Here is a 20,895-nt window from a genome sequence, read left to right on the forward strand (position 1 = left end):
AAACGAGTTTTATTCAACTTTGGAAACTTACGCGTTGATGTACAAATAACAAACGGCCGCTAAACTTGGAAGGCAGACGACAAAGCCAGTGTTCACTCTGCGACTGCTCGTCGTCTGTTTCTTTCTTTCGTTGTTTGGTTATGCCGTACAGGTGGGTGGACTTTTATTCTAGAATATAATACGCGTGATTGAGATCCGCTTATAAAAGTTTTCTTTTAGAGAAACTTTACTTTCGCAGTCGCATCCGCTTTTTAGCCGAAGCCTCGCTCAACACCAGCCAACACAAGCCTCGCTGACACATATACCGTCATGCTCATCGCGGCAACGGCGCCCCTTAAGGAATTCGCATAGACGGTGGCACCAGATTTCCCTCTTCGCATTATTGAGAGAAACTCTATGGACAGCACAATGCACGCTGGAGTGAAAATACACGAGAGGACGCTGCGGTGCAAATGCGCATGTGAGCGCGTTCCACATCACACATTCTCTTTCTGCCATTAATGAAAACGAACGTAAGGCGCGGCATGCGGCAGCTCATCGGGAACGCCGACAACAAGCTAATACTCCGGAGGCGAGGGCGCGAGAGGCGGCGGCAAAACGGCAAAAAACGACAAACGGGAGATTCACGGTTACCGAAAAATCCCCAGTGCTTAGCCCACTCATCATCATTCACTTCGTGGATATGCGTGGATTTTTTTTCGTTCTATAATCACTACCACCTCTTATCGTGTGTATGACTCTAAGCCATCTATAAACCATGTAACATTTTTCGATGCTCCCCTTACGCAATGCGCTTTATGGGCCTTAAGGTATATTGAATAAAAAAGTAAACAATCATTAAATGATTGTGTACGCTTGGTAGAGGACTCCGAAACAATTTTGACCAACTGTGGTTTTTAAGCATGGTCTAAGCTTAAGTACACGGGCGTTTTGCAGTCACTGTGGCCTAGAACCGAAACCACGCATTTCTGCTTAGCAGCACATCGCCATAGCCGCTAAGACATCATTGCCATATCCGCTAAGACCCTAATCACGTAACTCTTTCAATACTTTTTGCGTCAGCGTACTAACGGCTACTATAGACTCAAGGCACTTCCAATCACGTTAGACTTCCTGAACCCAGCTGTCACTAATTTTGCGGAGTATTCATACCTTCTATTCCCTTTATGCAGAATATTTTTTTCTAATTCGAAAACATCAAGCAGCTTTCACACGTTTTCAATGTCCGATATCTTCTTCAAACTTTTACAAACGCAAGCCGGATCTGGCTGCCTTTCAGTGGTGTTCATTCTGCGGAGAAAATGAGAAAAAAAAGGTTACTGATTTGGGCTATCACTCTTAAAAAAAAGGGTGTCTGTACTGACTACCTTTGGGTGGTAATCGCCTCGCTACACATATGATGACCTTTTGGGGTGTCAAACGACTCCCTTCGTTCTTCAGACCAACGACTCCCTTCTTCACAATTTCGGGTGTTAAACGACTCTCTTCGTTCTTCAGACCAACGACTCCCTTCTTCACAAGCAGAGAGTCGACGTTACTCCCAACGCAGGAGTCTAAGTGACTACCTTTTATTTCCCGCTAGTACCTCTAGGTAGTCAGGGTGACCCCTTTGCCATGGTAACGCTGACCCCCACTGGAGCGTTCCTTTGACTCCGTTGTCCTTAAGGACAGTGGTGTACATGACTCCCCTGGCAAGAGTCAGTGTGACCACTTCGTGGTACTCAATGAGACACTCTGCAACAAATAAGGCGTTTATTTTTCTTCTTGGTCGATATTGATGAAACTTGCTGAGTTTAGGTTTACTTATGTGGCGATTTCAAATATGCAATTATCTGGAAGAAAACGCAGTTTTTACACATAAAATTTCATGTGTCTTGATGAGCAAGCCTTTCCAAACTTGGAGTTACAAAGTAAATCGACATATCGCTATAGTTAGGGGATAAAAACTGTATGCAATAGTTTTAAAGGAGTTTACTGCGCTGTTCTGGCATAATGTTCATGAACCCACTAGCCCACATACGAACTCGCGTTTTAAACCCATTTGAGTTAAAAGTTACGTAATATTGAACTCTCGTGAGCGAATCACCAGCTAGACATACACTTACTGGTCAATGTTCAGCATATTATGACTATTGTTAAGTGGGTTTAGGACATGCATTCTGGTTATGTTGCATACAGTTCCCATTTCTTATTATTGTGATATGCTTACTTTGTAACTCGTGCAGGCCTAACATGGCACATGAAATGTTTGATATACTTAACACGACATATAATAGTACAAAAATATTTGCATTTTCAAAATCAGCGTACAAATACACATAAACTAATCAAGTTTTATAGAGATTGATCAAGAATTTCAAAAGAACTTCAAATCAGAGCGAACACCATTAGGGTTTTTATCTGACAATCGACGAAAGTTGGTGCCGCTACCTCTTGTTACTCAACAAGGCACTTCCACCGGGTTTACTCAAACAGGAACACTGTGGTGGATGCATGACAGCCGCAACAAGTTTTTGTAGCAACTTTACAGTGCTGCACTCGATTCCTCTGGGGGAAATAAAATACTACTCGAAGTTGATATAGATGAGTCTCAGAACAATTTCCGCTACGCGTTAAAACAACAAAAAATGTTGATTCTAGAAGAAAGTAAGCCATGCAACACGGAAACAGAAGAGATGCGGACAGCTCAAACGCTAGCGTTTGGTTTGTCTGTGTCTTCTCTTTCACGTCTGCATGCCTTCATCCTATAAACAAACTGAAATTTCTGCGATTCGTAAAATTATTCTTTGAATCGGTTTTAAACACTTCATGCCATTTCATACATGTTCACATTGTAATGACACCTACTGTTTTATCAGTAAGCACCTAAAACTATAGGCACAACATCCTGCGAATAATGCGTAGTCCTTAGCCACGTCACCACAATTGTTAAGCATTTTATATATATATATATATATATATAGATATATATATATATATATATAATATATAATATATATATAGATAGTATATGATATTGTGTGTGTGTGTGTGTGTGTGTGTGTGTGTGTGTGTGTGTGTGTGTGTTGTGTGTGTTGTGTGTGTGTGTGTGTGTGTGTTTGACATTTTTGAGCGCGCAAAAGAACGGGGACGAAAAACAACGCGGACACAGCGCTGACTTCCAACATATGCTTTATTTTCTACAGTGGTACATATATATATATATAGACAACAAAAAGCAACGCACGCAGGTGCATTGTACAGGAAGGCTTCATGTAAAACCACAAATAAGTATGCATGATAAGCAATCAAACAACCTGATACCGGATTTTTTTCTTCTTTAAGAGATCAAGCGGTCATTCCTGACTACCACTATCGTCTAGTCACCCTGTGGGCCTTGCTTAGAAAGTCTAGTTCTTTTTGGATAGGTCAATTGAAGGTGCACTAATGCACATGTCTCCCAAACTTGCAATCTTCGCCGCTTCAATTATCTGGCGTGTTGTTTGTGCCTGGCTCCTTCCTGTCGCAGTGCACTGCGAATACATGTGATCGCACCCACACTTCCAGCAGGCGTTGTTTTGCAACATTTCATGCGTGACTGCGAGCGGTCACGCATGACATTTGTGCCTGTTACTAGAAACTAGAAACAGAGCTAACAGGCACAAATGTAAAGAAGGTGTTTAGATATGTAGACGACTACGTTGTCTTTCTAGAATCAAGTCCAAGCGAATTTGGCAATGATTCTTCAAACGTACTTGATCTGTTCACGCGTTTCCTGCAACCGCTCGCAGTCACGCATGAAATGCCGCAAAACAACGCCTTGCGTTTTCTTGACTTACGAATGTTCTTCGAGCGAGACCAGGTCTGCTGGTCGTACGAGCCTAGGGCCAATAAGCCGCTTCTGCCGTTTTCTTCGGGCCACTCCAAGCTAGTTAAAAGGGGTATTGAAAATTAACCCTAATGAATGCGCTTCACCGCTCATGTCCTCACAAGTGTTCGTGTAGTTTCCAGGCGCAAGCTGACTGCCTGAAAAAGGCGGGGTTTCCTCAGTATGTCGTCACATCTGTGGCGGAGGGTCTTCTCAAGACTGTCAAACATGCTCGCGAGGGCGAGGAGCAGGCTTCACCAGAAACGGAGCCTGTCAAGCAGAAATGCGCCGTCATACCGTACCTTCACGATGTCTCACATGGGCTGAAAAAGATAGGAAACAACGCCAACGTAAGAGTCGTCCTTTCAGCACCAAACAAGCTTTATAATCTGTGCAAGGCCTCCTACAGTGGTTCTGAAAAACTCAGGTGCCAAAAAAAGCACAAAGAAAGCTTTGTTAAATGTGAGAACAACATCGTTTATGAGTTACTGCTGTCCTGTGGCAAGAAATACATAGGGCAGACGGGACGGTGTGCCAATGACAGGCTGCGTGAGCACGCAAATAACGTGCGAACTGGAGGTGTGGGACATTTGGCTTTCCACTGCAGGAAGTGTGGGTGCGATCACATGTATTCGCAGTGCACTGCGACAGGAAGGAGCCAGGCACAAACAACACGCGAGATAATTGAAGCGGCGAAGATTACAAGTTTGGGAGACATGTGCATTAGTGCACCTTCAATTGACCTATCCAAAAAGAACTAGACTTTCTAAGCAAGGCCCACAGGGTGACTAGACGATAGTGGTAGTCAGGAATGACCGCTTGATCTCTTAAAGAAGAAAAAAATCCGGTATCAGGTTGTTTGATTGCTTATCACGCATACTTATTTGTGGTTTTACTTGAAGCCTTCCTGTACAATGCGCCTGCGTGCGTTGCTTTTTGTTGTCTATATATATATGTACCACTGTAGAAAATAAAGCATATGTTGGAAGTCAGCGCTGTGTCTGCGTCGTTTTTCGTCCCTGTTCTTTTGCGCGCTCAAAAAGTCAAACATGAATTACCAACTTGCCGATGCCTACGCTCTCTCAATATATATATATATATATATATATATATATATATATATATATATATATATAATATATATATATATATATATGTGTGTGTGTGTGTGTGTGTGTGTGTGTGTGTGTGTGTGTGTGTGTCATTCCATGCCAAGTGTCCCAGACGTGGCGCTCGCACATCACAGATTTTGCTGATAAAATTTGTGCCTTTTTCCTGTGCCACATGGAGCATTGTGGCAAAACACTTTTGGTCGAAAAAAATTTTGACAATCATGGCACCCCCTCGAAATTCGCTTCTATTTATTAAACTGTACCTAATAGAAAAATGTGTATAAAATCTATTTTTGTGTGTTGAGCTACGAAACCGCGCTTGCGCTATCACAGAGGTTCTGTTTAGTTGTCCCATTCATTATTTCCGATTTTTTTTGTGTTTCACTACCAGCTACGTAGCTTCAAAAACTACAAAAATCTTCAATGTTCGTGAATTTTTCTTGAGCTATTTGCAACTCACCCTAACCAATATTAATCATAGCCTGATTTCCAGGAAAGTGTATTTTAGTACAGAAATGTTTAGGGGTAAAATAGACTTCAAATCTTTCCGAAAAATTGTGATATTTGAGAAAATGTACGATTTGTCACATGTTTGACCGTATTTTTCATACTGATGCGGTCAAAGTAAAAATCCTCGTCATGTGGCGTTTGATAGAAGACTTCATCGTTAAGTAACGAAGAAATTCTAATCAAATCATTTTTTTTGTTTTAAGGAAGAAAATAATTTTTGAATTTGGCCCTCCGATCGCGCAGTGCATTTCATTTTGCTGCCACTTCGCCGCAAAGCACGTGGTCGCCCTTGCAGCTGACACTCGTCACAGGCAGCGGCCAGATGCGAGATGTATGTCAGCGGCTCGTGAGTGGTCGAAAGTCTTGTCGCGCTGTCAGGGCGACGAGTAATGAATTTGCGTTACAATGAGCATTTGCTAGGCGGGCCCAATGGGAAATATGGACGCCCGAGAGCAGCATGTGGAGTCGTTGGCACAATGTCCTAGAGGGACGTCTGCACAACTAGCATACACATACTGAAAGAAATAATGCACACTGTACACACTTCTTTCTCAGGGTATACATGTTGTACAGACGGCCTCTAGCACAATGTGCCAACGACGCCATAGGCTGCTCTCGGCGTCCATACTTCCCATTGGGCCCGCCAAGCAAGCTCACATTGTAGCGCGAATTCATTACTCGTCGCCCTGACATCAACGTGACAAGACTTTCGACCACTCACGAGCCACTGACATACATCTCGCATCTGGCCGTTGCCTGTGACGAGTGTCAGCTGCAAGGGCTACCACGTGCTTTGCAGCGAAGTGGCAACAAAATGAAATGCACTGCTCGTTCGGAGGGCCAAATTCAAAAATTATTTTCTTCCTTAAAAGAAAAAAATGATTTGATGAGACTTTTTCCGTTACTTAACGATGAAGTCTTTTATCAAACGCCGCATGACGAGGATTTTTACTTTGACCGCATCAGTATGAAAAATATGGTCAAACATGCAACAAATCGTACATTTTCTCTAATTTCACAATTTTTTTTCGGAAAGATCTGAAGTCTATTTTACCCCTAAACATTTCTGTACTAAAATACACTTTCCTGGAAATCAGGCTATTATTAATATTGGTTAGGGTGAGTTCCAGATAGCTCAAGAAAAATTCACGAACTTTGAAGACTTTTGTAGTTTTTGAAGCTACGTAGCTGGTAGTGAAACACAAAAATTCGGAAATAATGAATGGGACAACTAAACAGAACCTCTGCGATAGCGCAAGCGCAGTTTAGAAGCTCAACACACAAAAGTAGATTTTATACACATTTTTCTATTAGGTACAGTTTAATAAATAGAAGCGAAATTCGAGGGGGTGCCAGGACCGTCAAAAATTTTTTCGAGCAAGAATGTTTTGCCACAATACTCCATGTGGCACAGGAAAAAGGCACAAATTTTATCAGCAAAAGCTGCGATGTGCGAGCGCCACGTCTGGGACACTTGGCATGGAATGACCCTTAAATATAAGAGCTACAGAAAGATCACGAAGGTCCTGATACTGTAGGAAGGCATTTGACACACGACATACGTTTTAGCACTATGCTAATGCTAAAACGTACGTCGTGTGTCAAGTACCTTATATATATAAGGTATGATATATATAAATATATATATTTAGCGGTGGTATGGAGAGTTCTGTACAGAACTGAAATACAGAAACACCGTCCAGAAATACAGCGAGACACATTACTGTCAGAATGAGTGAGATATGAAAAGCAATAGTTTCGCTAACATCGTTCATTACTGTCAAATGCGGCAATATACTAGACCTGGCATAAGCATTAGCATAGCCAGCAGTCAGTTTTTATGAATAGGAATCAATGGCCAGCCATCAAGCACTTCTTTGCGACATCCATTACATATTTTATGTGGCATACAGCGCAAACACGCAACATGTGTAGTTCTCATGTAGTACAGGATTCTCATGTAGTCATCTGAGATACAGGACCCCAATAGGTGACGCAGCTTGCGTGCATGAGCTTGGCAGTGTCGTGTTCCCAGACCATGTCAGAGTCAGGTGGCATTCTGGCGAAAAGGACAGCAGGTTGCACTGATTCGAGACCACTCACGGCCAGACCTTAAGCGTGGCTATTCTGAATTCTTGGACACGTCTTGACTACCTCGAGACACGAAGTTTCCAAGGAGGCTTCCTGGTCAAATGCAGCTGTAGAGCTTCAATGTGCAGTCTTGAAGCAACCTGAAATAGTCAAGTGCACAAAAATAAACACATGATGACAGACAGATCGATCACCTTTTAATATGACAAGGGCAGCGCTCACACACCAGATTCCATGAAGTGTCATGGCAATGAACAAAACCAGGGATACTCATTAACTTTGCTGTACTTTGAGGGTCTGTTACTCCCTTAGCCAGCTGCAACTGTTTCCGCTGCATGACCTCCGTACAATTAGAAGGATGTTTTTTTAGAGAACGCATATTTCTTATCAAAATTGTATAATAGTCACGCTCAAGATGTTTTCGCGCACACACTCTATGTCAAGAAGGAAATAGTTTGCTGCAACTAAAATGGCAATGAAGAGATTAATTAACAAAAACTCATTAATTAACTTAATTCCTGACCTGGAGGTAGTTGTTTATATTAGAAAGTTGTATCGCGTGCCAATTTATGGCATACACATTTTTTTTAATCGCGAAAGTTACACGTAATTCGTGATATTCATCCTTGAATTTCAAGGACGAAATCGAAACTGATAGCGCCTGACGTGCAGGAAACGTCGCTTCTCTGTTACGTAAGCTCGGAGCTACACGTGAAAAGAAGGTGATGATAGTTTAATGAAGGTGGGCCGAAGCAGAATGTGATCAGGAAAATCTGCAAGCATTCAGAAATACACAAGTAAACAGCTTATTATTTGGGTGCGATGTGTGGTACTTATCTGTAAACATAGAAAGAAAAGGTTGATATTACTGCCGTTTCGGATGCGCGCATCTCGAAAGAAACAAATGAGCACCAAACGTCACATGCAAAGGTAAGGCGATCCGCTGACGCAAGTTAGATGACTTGCCAGTTTTCACGAAAAGGTACGACCACGACGCGCCTTCATTCAAATTTCGTCACTCCCTTGTCGCGGGCAGCTCCGGTCTGACGTAACAGAAAAACCGCGTTTTCTGTGTGCCGGACACGATCAGTTTTGATTTAGCCCTTAAAATTTCACAATAAATATCTCGAGTTACGTAAAACTTTCATGATTTCTGAAAAATGGGTATACCATAAAGCGGCACGCACTACAAATTTCTAATATAAACAACTGCCCTCAAGTCAATAAATAAAAATTAGTTAACAGGTTTTTGTTAATTAGTCCCGTCAACGCATTTTTTGTTGCGGCAGAATATTTCCGCCTCGAACTAGAGTACTACTGGAGCGTGACTGTCATAGAGTTTTTTTATAAAAGATATGTACTGTCTGAAAAAAAATCACCCTGTATAGCATGGCAGCAGTATTTTAATAATAATAATAATAATTGTTGGGGTTTGACGTCGCAAAACCACGACAAGATTATGAGAGACGCCGTAGTGGAGGGCTTCGGAAGTTTCGACCACCTGGAGTTCTTTAACGTGCACCTAAATCTAAGCACACGGGTCTAAACCATTTTCGCCTCCATCGAAAATGCGGCCGCGGCGGCCAGGATTCGATCCCGCAACCTGCGGGTCAGCAGTAGAGCACCATAACCACTAGACTAGCAGTATTTTAACGAAGACCTGTAGGTCGCGGGATCGAGTCCCGGCCTCGGCGGCTGCATTTTCGTTGGAGGCGAAAATGTTTGAGGCCCGTGTACTTAGATTTAGCTGCACGTTAAAGAACCCCAGGTAGTCGAAATTTCCAGAGCCCTCTACTACGGCGTCTCTCAATCATATCGTGGTTTTGGGATGTTAAACGCCAAATGTTATTATTAGTTTAACGAAGAAAACGGCAAAATGTGTATACAGCTACACGAAATATGGCGAATGTACGACAAGACTAGGCTTGCCTTCACTGCCTTCTTTCTGTCGCATCATTGTGAGCGTGCCCTTCTAGTGCCTGGCTTCAGAACAGCTGCACGAAGGTGCAGCTATTCTAAAGGTCTAATGTGCCATTTTTTCTTCAGATCTATATCAACAGGCAAAGGTCTCGTTTTTCCGTTTGTCTGGAAGGTCAACCCACCAGCCAGCGTTGACCAGTATAGAGGGTTGGGAGCAAACTCGGGCAAACTGTGCGGCACAAACATCACCTCAAACCTCAAACAATCGAGGTGATGAGAAGCGGTCAAACAAAAAGGAACAGTGCTGAAGTGACTTATATACATATTAAAAACAACAGCTGATTATGGCACGAAATTGGGACAATTAAGGTGCATTGTAAAAGAATGTCAAATGAGGTACCCTGCTGTAAAAAGTGCTAAATATTCATTGCAGACTATGGCGAATAGAATTCAAATAGGATACAGCGAGTGTTTCGAGGTATAATGACGAAGCAATAATTGCTAGAGATTTATGAGCGAAAAGCACAATGCGATTAAGCGGTGCTACATAGTGGGAGATCACGGATTAATTTGAACTACCTGGAGTTCTTCAACGTGCACAAATCAGAGGGCATGGGAGTTTCTGTATCTCGCCCCCTTCTAAATGCAGCTGCCGGGGTCAGGAATAGAACCCGCGTCCTTGGGCTTCGCAGCGTAACGCTTCCAAGTCCATTTTAAAGGATTTTTGTCCACTGCCCACAACATCACTGTAGACTGTATCTTTGTGTTGAAAATAATAAGGAACTGAACCACGGCTGGTATAACAAAGGCATCCAAAATCCACGAAACACAGCGTTTGAGCAGTATGTTTACTGCCATTATTACTAGCCGGTGTTGTGTTTACTATTAGGTACTAGCACCACACCACATTAGACAAAGCAAGTATCACAGGAGGATGAGGTTATGCTCGTATGCAGTTTGTGGACAAAAAAAAAAAAAAAACTACAACTTTGAAGTGAACTCGCATTTACCTTTGTTGCATGATAATTTTTAGCATCATAAGATCAAGTCACCACTGTTTCAATTAAATGAAACCGTGCTACAAAAGCTATTGCATCAAAGTTTTATAGCAGTTACGCACGCACGCACGCACGCACACACACACACACACACACACACACACACACACACACACACACACACACACACACACACACACACACACACACACACACACACACACACACACACACACACACACACAAACAAACAAGCAAACACGGCGAGAAGTTCGAATATGCAGCGAATACGTATTAAACGTGTTTCAACGTCTGGGTAGCAAAGGAAAGAAACACTAAATTCTAGAGTTTCACGAGCCAAAATCATGATCTGGATGTCAGGCATGTTCGGGCCGGGTGCATTAGATTGATTTTGATCAGCTGATCTTACTTACCCTTCAAATATATATCGGTGCAACGTTGCTCTACGTGTCACCACACTCGACTTGCAACCGAGATTTCGACTCGCAATTTCATGTTTTTCTGGCATGTATGGAATAAGGAAACACGATATTGGCGCGCACCACTCCGTTTTACCCGCTACTGGATAGTCCAGTGCGGTTTTCGTCGTTGCCAAGCCATTGAAACACGATAGCAAAATCCGTGAAACTGGAACATCAGAAAGACAAGTGGCAAAGCTACGTGTGAAGCGAATAAAAGAGTTGTAGGCAGAAGCCGGCAGAACTCACCTGAAATCTATAACGACCGTAGGAGCGTCGTCCACAGGCTTCGTCTGTCGGTGCCACTGGGATCCGTCATGCGCTGACATCTTGCTCAGGCAAGTTCACGACAGTGGCGGATCCAGGGGGGGGGGGGGGGGGCGATTGGGCGATCGCCCCCCCCAAAGCTATAAGCCAACCCAACCCCCCCCCCCCCCGCTTTTCACCTCACCGAAGGCCATTTTTCAGAACGTAGAATTTTTTCAGGTGGTCGCTGTGTCCATCCCAATCCGAGACTAGGGAAGCACCCCTCACACAGCCCAGGGCTTTTGTTAAGAGCGAAACAGGCTTTCTAGAAAAGATTTCTTCTGCGTCCTGCATCTTTCAAATAGGCACCGACGAGCACAAGCCTCAACTATTTTGCTAAAGCAACTGCTGCCTTTATGGAAGCGAGCTAAAGTTTCCTCCCCACTCCCAGGGCCATCAGCTCTTCAGCAAAGCGAGGGGTCTTCAAATTCTCCCATCTTTTTCTCAGAGACAGGAGTCTGTTCTGTGTCATTCAAACTGGCATCTTTCGTCCCACCACGGCCGGGCTAGACTGCACGTGCGCGCTTGAGCGCGCACGTGCAGTCTAGCCCGGCCGTGGTCCCACAAAGCGCGCAGAACAAGTTACCTTTTAGTCAACCTTCAGCGGCTGGTCCAAAAAAAAAAAAAAGAAGGAAGGCAGGCAGTGGTGCTGTGAATTATATTCGCCGAAGTACCGAGCAAGCCTCCGAGAGCACGTGCGCGGGGTATAATCGAGCGCGACTCCGAAAGCTCCGTTTGACCGTCCTTAGGCTGCGGAGATAGAAAGGGCATTTTCTGGCAACACGACCGGCCAGAAAAAAAGGCAATGGGGAGGAGGGGGCGGGGTAAAAAAGGGAGGCTTACTCCGAAACTACGTTCAAGGAATACTAGAGCTCGCCGTTGTGGGAATACTCATTTATCGAGCAGGTGGCCTGCCCTTCCCTCTTTCACCCTCCTCTTACCAAGAACACTGATACGTGTTCCCCAATGTTTAGCGGAAATATGCGTTTTCTTCTTCATCAAACCAATACTGTTCATTCATTAAGTGGCAGCGCCAACCCAAGACAATGAACGAGAATGGAATGCAAGGGACCAGACAAGCGCCGACTCGTTGCTCAGTTTACTGCGGAAAGGCAGTTACATGAATATGCAAACTCTAGTAGCGCACGTGAGCAAGGCCATACAAAAAAAAGGTATCACATTGTACAACCAATTTGCAAAATAAAGTATTTTGTCTACAAAAACCACAAAATAATCACGTGACACTGCCACGGGAAAATTCTTCGTTAGTAAGCTTTACGGCTCGCTTACGCAGTTATCTGAACGTCTCCTGATATGTAAGGCTTCTGTTATATTACGTGCAATTTTGTTTCTGTAAGCAAAGAACATCTTTGAATCAGGCCAAACTGGCTCACAAATTTGACACTCTTTTGCAATGATCAGCTAAGTGTGAGTAATTAATTATTTTTGCCTGGTGGTTGTCCATGCTGTTTCAACCGGCTTTTCTTCAAAAGCAACAAATGCTTTTCTTCAAAAATGACTATGAAATTGTCACGCCTAAGTGCTGCCTCTCAGTCTTTGTATGGTGAAGGAGGAACCTGTTGTTCGGGGGACGCACAGTAACTGGTACGGGGAGCTGCAAAAACACAACGAGCTAGAAAGGAGGAGTGGTACGGTAATACTGTACCATATATGGCACGGTATTACCGTAATTTTCTAAAACGCTCTATTCGTTTCTTGTATTGCTACCACGCTTGCAAACGATTTTGTACGTTTGTGTAATCATTTGTACCGTTTGAAAATGAAAACTGTTTTACAATTTCTTATCTGCACTTCTGAAACCATTCCAAAAGAAATGTTGAAAAAAAAATTCAGCTTTGTTTTGCCTACATCTTTTTCTTCGATAGTGAAAAACGTTTAGTGCGAATTTCCTTTCTTTTTACAGTTACTGTGAAGAATGAAGCGGGCGAGTACTAAAACGATCGACAGTTTCTTCCGTCCAGCTGCCAAGAAGACTCGCCAAGAAGACTCTCAAGCCAGTCGTACGGAGACTCCATTCCCCGCTCCTTCGTTGCACGTAGATGAGATTGATGCGAATGTTGTCTGCATGCAGAATGCCGAACACGAAAGCAAAAGATCGGACGCCACGCTCTTGACAGCCAGCGACAGTGGAGGCACTGCCATGGTGTCGGGTTCTTTGGACATTGCAAACTTCGTGGAAAAGCAAGTTGACAACTTCTCCAAGAGGTGTTTGCTGGAGTCCCATTGGCAGCCGCCACAAAATTATAGCTTCCCGCACTCCATCCACAAGAAAGGGGGCAAAGAGGAAAAAAGATATTTGAGCAGTGCACATTTGCTTAAATTTAAGTGCTTGTTCTGTCGAACAGTCAGAAAGGTCTATATTGCAAATACTGCGTATTGTTCGCAACAGGCGCCGTTGGAGGCTACCAAAGAAATGTTCCACTTCAGAAACTTGTGACGAGACCGCTCAGGACATTTGCGAGGCTACTAGGCAAGGATGGCGATCTTCCTCGGCATGAAGCCACCAGATACCACAAGGAAGCAGTGGAAGCCGCAAAAAACTTTCTTGCTTGTGCTGGTGCACCGGAAAGAGATGTCGCGAACCAAGTGTCCAAACAGCGTCTACTTCAAGTGACTGAGAATAGAAACCGTCTGATACCCATCATAGAAAGCATCATATTTCTAGGGCGTCAAGGCATACCGCTTCGTGGACATATACTCTGTTCCAGAAGTTCCGTGCAGCAGAGCCAAGGCTACGCGACCCTCGAGCGCAGGTTGTTGCGAAGCGAGATGTAGTGCCCCATATACGTAGCCCGTTCTTTGTCCTCATGACTTTTGCAAGCGGTCTCGTCGGAGGATTTTTACTTGAAGGCTTCTCTGCGTGTTGTAGCTGTGATTTGTATGACGACTTTGTCGCATTTTCTGCATAAAACAATTTTTGTGGCTCCATGATACTGAAGAAAGAGTTCTTGCTTGTACGTGTTATAACATGCAAATGACGAAAGAAATAACGCTGTTGTGGCTCGTATGTGTTATGTTTTTACTTATAAAGTACGAAGGAATGGTACGACACTGTCTAAACTTTTATGAGTAGTCCGCACAGCCCGAGCGCCCACAGCGCCGCGGAAGACCCAGTCTTGGGTTGTGATTAGTCCGCGGTGGCAGATTTGGTCACTCCTTAGTCAAAATGGCGGCGCCTGGTTCACCTGGTTCACCTGCCCGTTGTGACAGGAATAACGCTCGGGCAACAAGTTATTAAGGCACTGAAGGCATTAGGAGTTGATCTCGAAAAGTGCGTTGGTATAGGTACCGATGGCTGCAGCGTCATGGTCTCTCAGATTTGTGGCGCTGTATACCTGAAATTAAACGCTCGGCACCCAATGCTGTGCACTGTCCTTGCTTCAACCACGCACTAAACTTGTCGCTGTCAAAATCATCAAGGCTACAGTCCATTAGAAATGCTGTTGGTGTTATGAAAGAGGTGATTTCTTTTTTTACAGCGTCACCGAAACGAAATATTGTTTTGAAAACCATCCTTGGTGGTCAACTGAAAGGTCTTTGCGAAACGAGATGGATTGAGAGGCACGACGGCGTTATGAGATTTCGTGATTCGCTTGGGAGCGTGGCCAAGGCTTTGGAGAGCATCTCCACTTGGACTGAAATGCACAGTTCGGCGAAAGCTAAAACGCTCCTTGCCGCCATAAAAGACGGCGAATTCCTGGTTACTATTATCTGCTTGGCCGACATGCTGGCCCATACGCTTCCGCTCAGTCGTCTCTTCCAGAGACAGTGTATTGACGTCCGAACGGCCAAGATCGCATTGGTGGACACCATGGCTGTTCTTGATAAGCGAAGAGTGGACTCTGCCGAAACATTTTCGCAACTCTACAAGGACGCCGTCGTCATGGCAGATGAACTGGAAACAGAGATTCGGTCGCCACGCATTACTAAAAGACAGACGTACAGATGCAACGCCCCTATGCCTGATGTAGAGAGCTACTATAGGACGGCAGTCTACGCTCCATTACTGGACAATGTGTTGACTGACTTAAAATCGCGATTCACTGTTGAGGCGGAAAGTGCCTACGAACTTTTTCTTTTTGTGCCGTCCCAAAGTCACGCCACAAAAGAGGACGACAAAAAGTATCTCGCAAACATTTCTCGGCGCTATTCCGCTTTCATGGGCACAAATGTGTCAACGACAGCAAAGATGGCTGAAGCTGAGCTAGGTTTATGGCGACAGAAATGGATGCGCGAGGCCGAAGACGGAAGGGAAGTTCCCACTACCGCTGCGGGAGCACTGGACACGTGCGACAGGGAAATCTTTCCTTTAATTCACACATTTCTTCAGATACTGGCCACTCTACCCGTAAGTGTGGTCAGTGCCGAAAGGTCTTTTTCTGCTTTACGACGTCTGAAGACGTGGATGCGCTCTCAAATGGGTGAAGAGCGTTTGACTGGGCTGGCATTATTACATGCTCATAGGGACATTACCATTGACACGAGTAAAGTGATTGAGCGGTTCGCAACCAAATGTAGCGGACAGCGGAGGTTAGAGCTTGTGATTTAACCAGCCTCCATAGTTTGAGTCTTTACAAGCTTAATTGCCGAAGATGCCAACCCCGCATGCTTTTCTAACAAACCTGTGAACCTTTTTATCCCGAATATACACATTCATTCGTGTGTAAATATCGTTTTTCTGCTGCACATGTTTCTTTCCGACTTTTGTTTTGTTGGTTAAGATTGCCGCCTTTTCTTATGCTACAGGGGTCGTAGCTGTCCTTGAAACCCTTGAAAACCCTGGAATTTTGAAATAGCACTTTTAAGGCCTTGAAAACTCTTAAATTCTTGTAGGTCCCTAAATGTCCTTGAATTTTGTCAATACACTTTTGTTGAGCCAATTTTTAGCAATTGCATTTTGGATAGTTCTGTGCCAATAATCGAGCTCATATTACACGGTTCCAATTCGCTATGACATTAATTTAGAATTTGAAAGTATTTAAAAAGAACGAACAGACATATTCTAACACATGTAACCCGCTTTAAAGATGGTTTCACTGCAACACGGGACTGCTGTGCCGAAAAACCACCTTGTCAGGGGAAATCCGTCCCAGCGCGAAGCCACACTTCTGCACTTCAGTCATTCCTTTTATTATCGTCTTATATTGCTTACGTATGAGAAATTTTAAAACTTAAATTATTTTTCCACATATAGTTTGCATCCTACTACAATTCAAATCCCGCTACTATATGAAATCACTACAAAATTATTCGACACTAATTGCCATTCACTTTGAGCCTAGAAAGTTATGTTTGCACGAGCCTACTTTTGATCAGAGGGTTGACGAGGATTTTATTTTGTGGCAGTAGAGAGTGAAGGGAGCCCGACCCCTTTGCATATGTGTGTGTGTGTGGGCATATATGCTCAACAGGTGAACGTGTTCATCGCCTAGTTGGTACTTGCTATATGTGACATAATTGCCCCTAAAATGTCACAAAATAAGTTGCAAGTGCTGCCCATGTTGTCATGTTTGTGTTTTTTCCTGCGTTTTTGTGTTATATTAGCGGCGATTATGTCTTATATACATATAAGTTGAAAAAATTTTAAGGCTGGCAATGCACATTTTGTGTATGTGTCATGTGCACACGCGCTCACGCAATACATCCATATTGTGAGGTGAATCAGTTTAAGCAACTTAGCAGAAGAACACTGAAACCCGTGGAAAACAGTGTAAAAAATATGAGCGAAAAAGGAACGGTGAGAATTCCTTTAGTTAGCTATTAATTGTGAAAATGTTCCTACTTTGGCTTGTGTGCAATGAAGGATGTGCTTCATGCTGTAAAAGCTGGTGTTTCCTTTTTCTACGATCTCAACAAGTGTTGCTTGAAGTCCTTGAAAATTCTTCGTTAGGTGCTTGAAAGTCCTTAAAAACCCTTGAATTGTTTTCTTCAAAGTTGCCATCAACCCTGTATAATGCAGTTATGTTTACTTTTAGTAAACATTATTGTAGTTGTTTTGTATCACTCTAGATACCTCATTGTACTTCTTGTGTATGACTCATGAATGATGAGTGTCGCTCTACTTTCCTATGTACAAAGCTCGGTGAGACTTCGTGTAAACGTACAAATCGCCGCTCTATGCTGGTTAATGCTGCTTGCGTGATTTGCATTCTCTCTTGTGTTCATATTTGTCGCCGATATTACTCAGATTCCTGCGTAAACTTTTAGGTTTTTGTGATATTACAAGATTTGACCATGCCCACCATGTCAATAAATTGTTTTCAAAACTGCACGTGGTTTTCTACGAGATATTATTTTAGATAATGAAATGGCACTGAGCAATGCAACTGAGAACAAAAATAATGAGCATTTGGTTACTAACGTGAAGTTTTAAAGTTGGGCAACGCCCCCCTCCCCCCTCTCCCCCCCCCCCCAAACAACCAACCGCCCCCCCCAAAGCAAGCGCCTGGATCCGCCCCTGGTTCACGACGAAACGAAGCTTACTGCAGGAACTTCTCCGTCCGGAGGCTGCTTTTCCCAAACACTGAGTGACACTGCTTCAGCCAGTCACGGCAAGCGTGAGCCGACGACACGATACTACGCCACGAATGCATAGCACGGAAGGAAAGTCACGCAAAACGATCAGCCAGACACGGCAAGAGCGAGCCGACGATACGATACTACGCCACGAATGCATAGCACGAAGAAAGTCACGCAAAACAATCACTTGCAATCACGCCTGACGACACAGATTATTCTGGCGGACTAAAGAACGACCACAACGAGACGGATCACGAACAATGCCGTCTAACGACGCCAAAATGGCTGTCTCGTATTGATGGCTTTGGCTTTGGATTAAAGTAGCCTCCACGAACGCCTAAATGGTTTCGGTTTTGTTTTGGTGCTATAGAACACACATCCATGCATAGTTAAAGCTCTATTGAATAATATCAGGGTGGAGGAGGCGAAGCGTGCCCTGTGTGTGTCTGTAAGGGCTGTACGGTGGGAGGGGGCGCAGGTGAACGTGCATCCCCTGCTCTAGGGGCTAGGGAGAGTGCGGTGAGGCCGTGTGTGCGTGCCTAGCTGTGCTCAACGTTTGCTGAGCGATTTGGTGGCCCGCGCGGATTATCGTGAAGATATAGTTTAGCTGTGGCGGGCAGAAATGATGACCACGCGAGCTATAATTCTGGTAGTATTGTCGCTCTTTAGGAGACGCGGTAAAGCGTCGCCTTGATAACCGGTCTGCGCGGTTATCATGCCAGCTTTGCGGCACATATGTTTTTACGGCCGTCGAGTTAGATGTGTTCCCGATCGCCAGTGTGTTCAACACCATGCACGTCCATTTCACTAATAAATGTATGTTTTCTGCCATACATGCTGTCGTAGGAATCTACAAACCTCGCTTGCAAACGTGCGAAGATTCGCAAATTTGTCAGCGCTGCCATTGTTAAACGTTGTCATAACTCTGAATGTTTCGCTTGGGGGCAAGATTTTTTAAGAACCCTGTTTACTTGTAGACGTTTTCGAAGCGCCGTTTCAGCAATATCGTAACTGAAGCCATAACACAATACGTGCGTAATTCCACATTTTACGAATCCATGTTATATATTCTCAACCAAAATTTTTCGGTATACCACAAGCCAAAGCAGCGAACTGTATCTTGGTCGCAGCCAGTGAAGCTTTCTTTTAAAAAAAAACCCACCCTGTATATGCAGAACCATCACTGACTCCCTTGGAGCAAGGGAGTCATCTATTTCATTCAGGAGCGTCGACCAGAGCATTGTGACTCCCCTTAGAAAAAAAGGTGGTCATCGGCTGCCACAAAGAGAGTCAAGCAGACGTGACTCCCTTTTGACTCTCTTTTTTTTAAGGGTGGTATACTTGGCAATAATTCACGGTAAGGTTATCTGCGCCCCAGTTAGAGACAAGGAACGCACAGACATAAATGAAAAATTTCCACTGCGTTTATATGGGTAACGAATATTGAAAGACAACTTATAGTACTTATCTTGAAATACATCTTGATACGTACATGTGTAATCACAGCTAGAAGCTAAACCATACATACTCGTGCGGTCCCTATACTGTCGAAGCCTATCATATACCAAAATAACAATAAAAAACAGTATAACACCAAAAGATGCGCACGCCAAAGAAACACGCACCTATGGCATAGCTTTGCATGTCGAATTAAGATACATAATCTATTTCTGCGATAGTCCCAAAGAAGCCACACAAACGCAGTTTTCCCCCAGGCGATTGCTCTCGGACGCCTTAGTCATCTCCCTCGTCGACAACTGATTATTGCGTCTGTTGACCACACTGTCTTCCCAGAACCTGGCCTGGTATCCACGACAGTGAAAACTTAGGTACCTGTGCGCCGGTCAATGCCATTTTTATTGTGCTCCCGAAGTCTGTCATTCAGGCACCTTCCCTTCTAGTCAATGTGTTTATTCCCGGATGTGAGCGGAATCTCGTATACCACTTTTTTCACGCATTCCACCAACTGGTTTATGTGATTCTTTGTGCATGTGTTTATTTTTTTTTAACGCCTTTTCCTTTTCGCTTGCATAGCGACGACAAGGTATGGGGCGCCGTAAAGAAACACCTTATCACCTACCCTGCCGCCGGCCTTTTCAGACCATAGGAGACGTTATAAAAGTACACTGCTACAGCGGCCTTACGAAACTGGCCACTGTCGCTTTGGGGTCTCTTCGGCACACTGTGTCGATGAAGGCGAAATACTTGAGGTCTATGTACTTAGATTTAGGTGCACGCTAAATAATTCCAGGCGCTCAAAATATTCGGAGCCCTCCAATACGGCGTCCCTCATAATCATATCGTGGTTTTGGGACTTAAAACCATAATAATTATTATATTATCGGCACACTGTGTGACTGGGCTTTTTGATGGCTTGCAATACAGTCAGCCACTGGTACAATGACATAGCCTGGATACCTTGCATGTTGAATTCAACCAACCTGAGCCTGAAAGCTCCCTTGCACCAAGTGGTAGCAAGACTTCTGTAAGGCATTATTTCGACATGTACTTGCCACTCGCTTCGTTACAAGCTTCGAGTGAGTGAGAGAAAACATTTATTAAGGTATAAAGAAACGGCTCCGAGTGACCGGAAGTGTAGAAGACCAAATGCATTTTGCGCAGGGTTCATTCTTCCAGCACACTTCTGAACAGGAAAAGGTTAGCCACAAGTCCAGAAACCTTATGTCTCCGTCCATCTCTTTAGTATGGCCACGGCGCGGGCGTAGCCAGAAATCATTTTCGGGGGTAAGGGAGGGGTTCAACCACCCTTTATGTATGTTTGTGCGTGTGTTTGTTTGTGTGCGCGTATATATGCAGGGTGTTTTTTTTTAGAAAATACAGATTTTGATATGAATTCTATGACAGTCACGCTCCAGTCGTTTGCGCAACGCGTACTCTGTGTAGAAACGGAAATATTTTGCCGCAACTAAAATGACATCGTCACGACTAAATCACTAAAACTCGTTAATTAACCTTTTCATTACTGACTTCACGGCAGTGGTTTATATTAGAAAGTTGTAGTGCGTGCCAATTTATGGCATACCCACTTTTAACAGAGAAGCTGTTCCAGCTCGGCGTAAAAATGTGTGGTC

The sequence above is a fragment of the Rhipicephalus sanguineus genome, chromosome 1, assembly GCF_013339695.2.
Source record: "Rhipicephalus sanguineus isolate Rsan-2018 chromosome 1, BIME_Rsan_1.4, whole genome shotgun sequence".
Taxonomy (NCBI): Eukaryota; Metazoa; Arthropoda; class Arachnida; order Ixodida; family Ixodidae; genus Rhipicephalus; species Rhipicephalus sanguineus.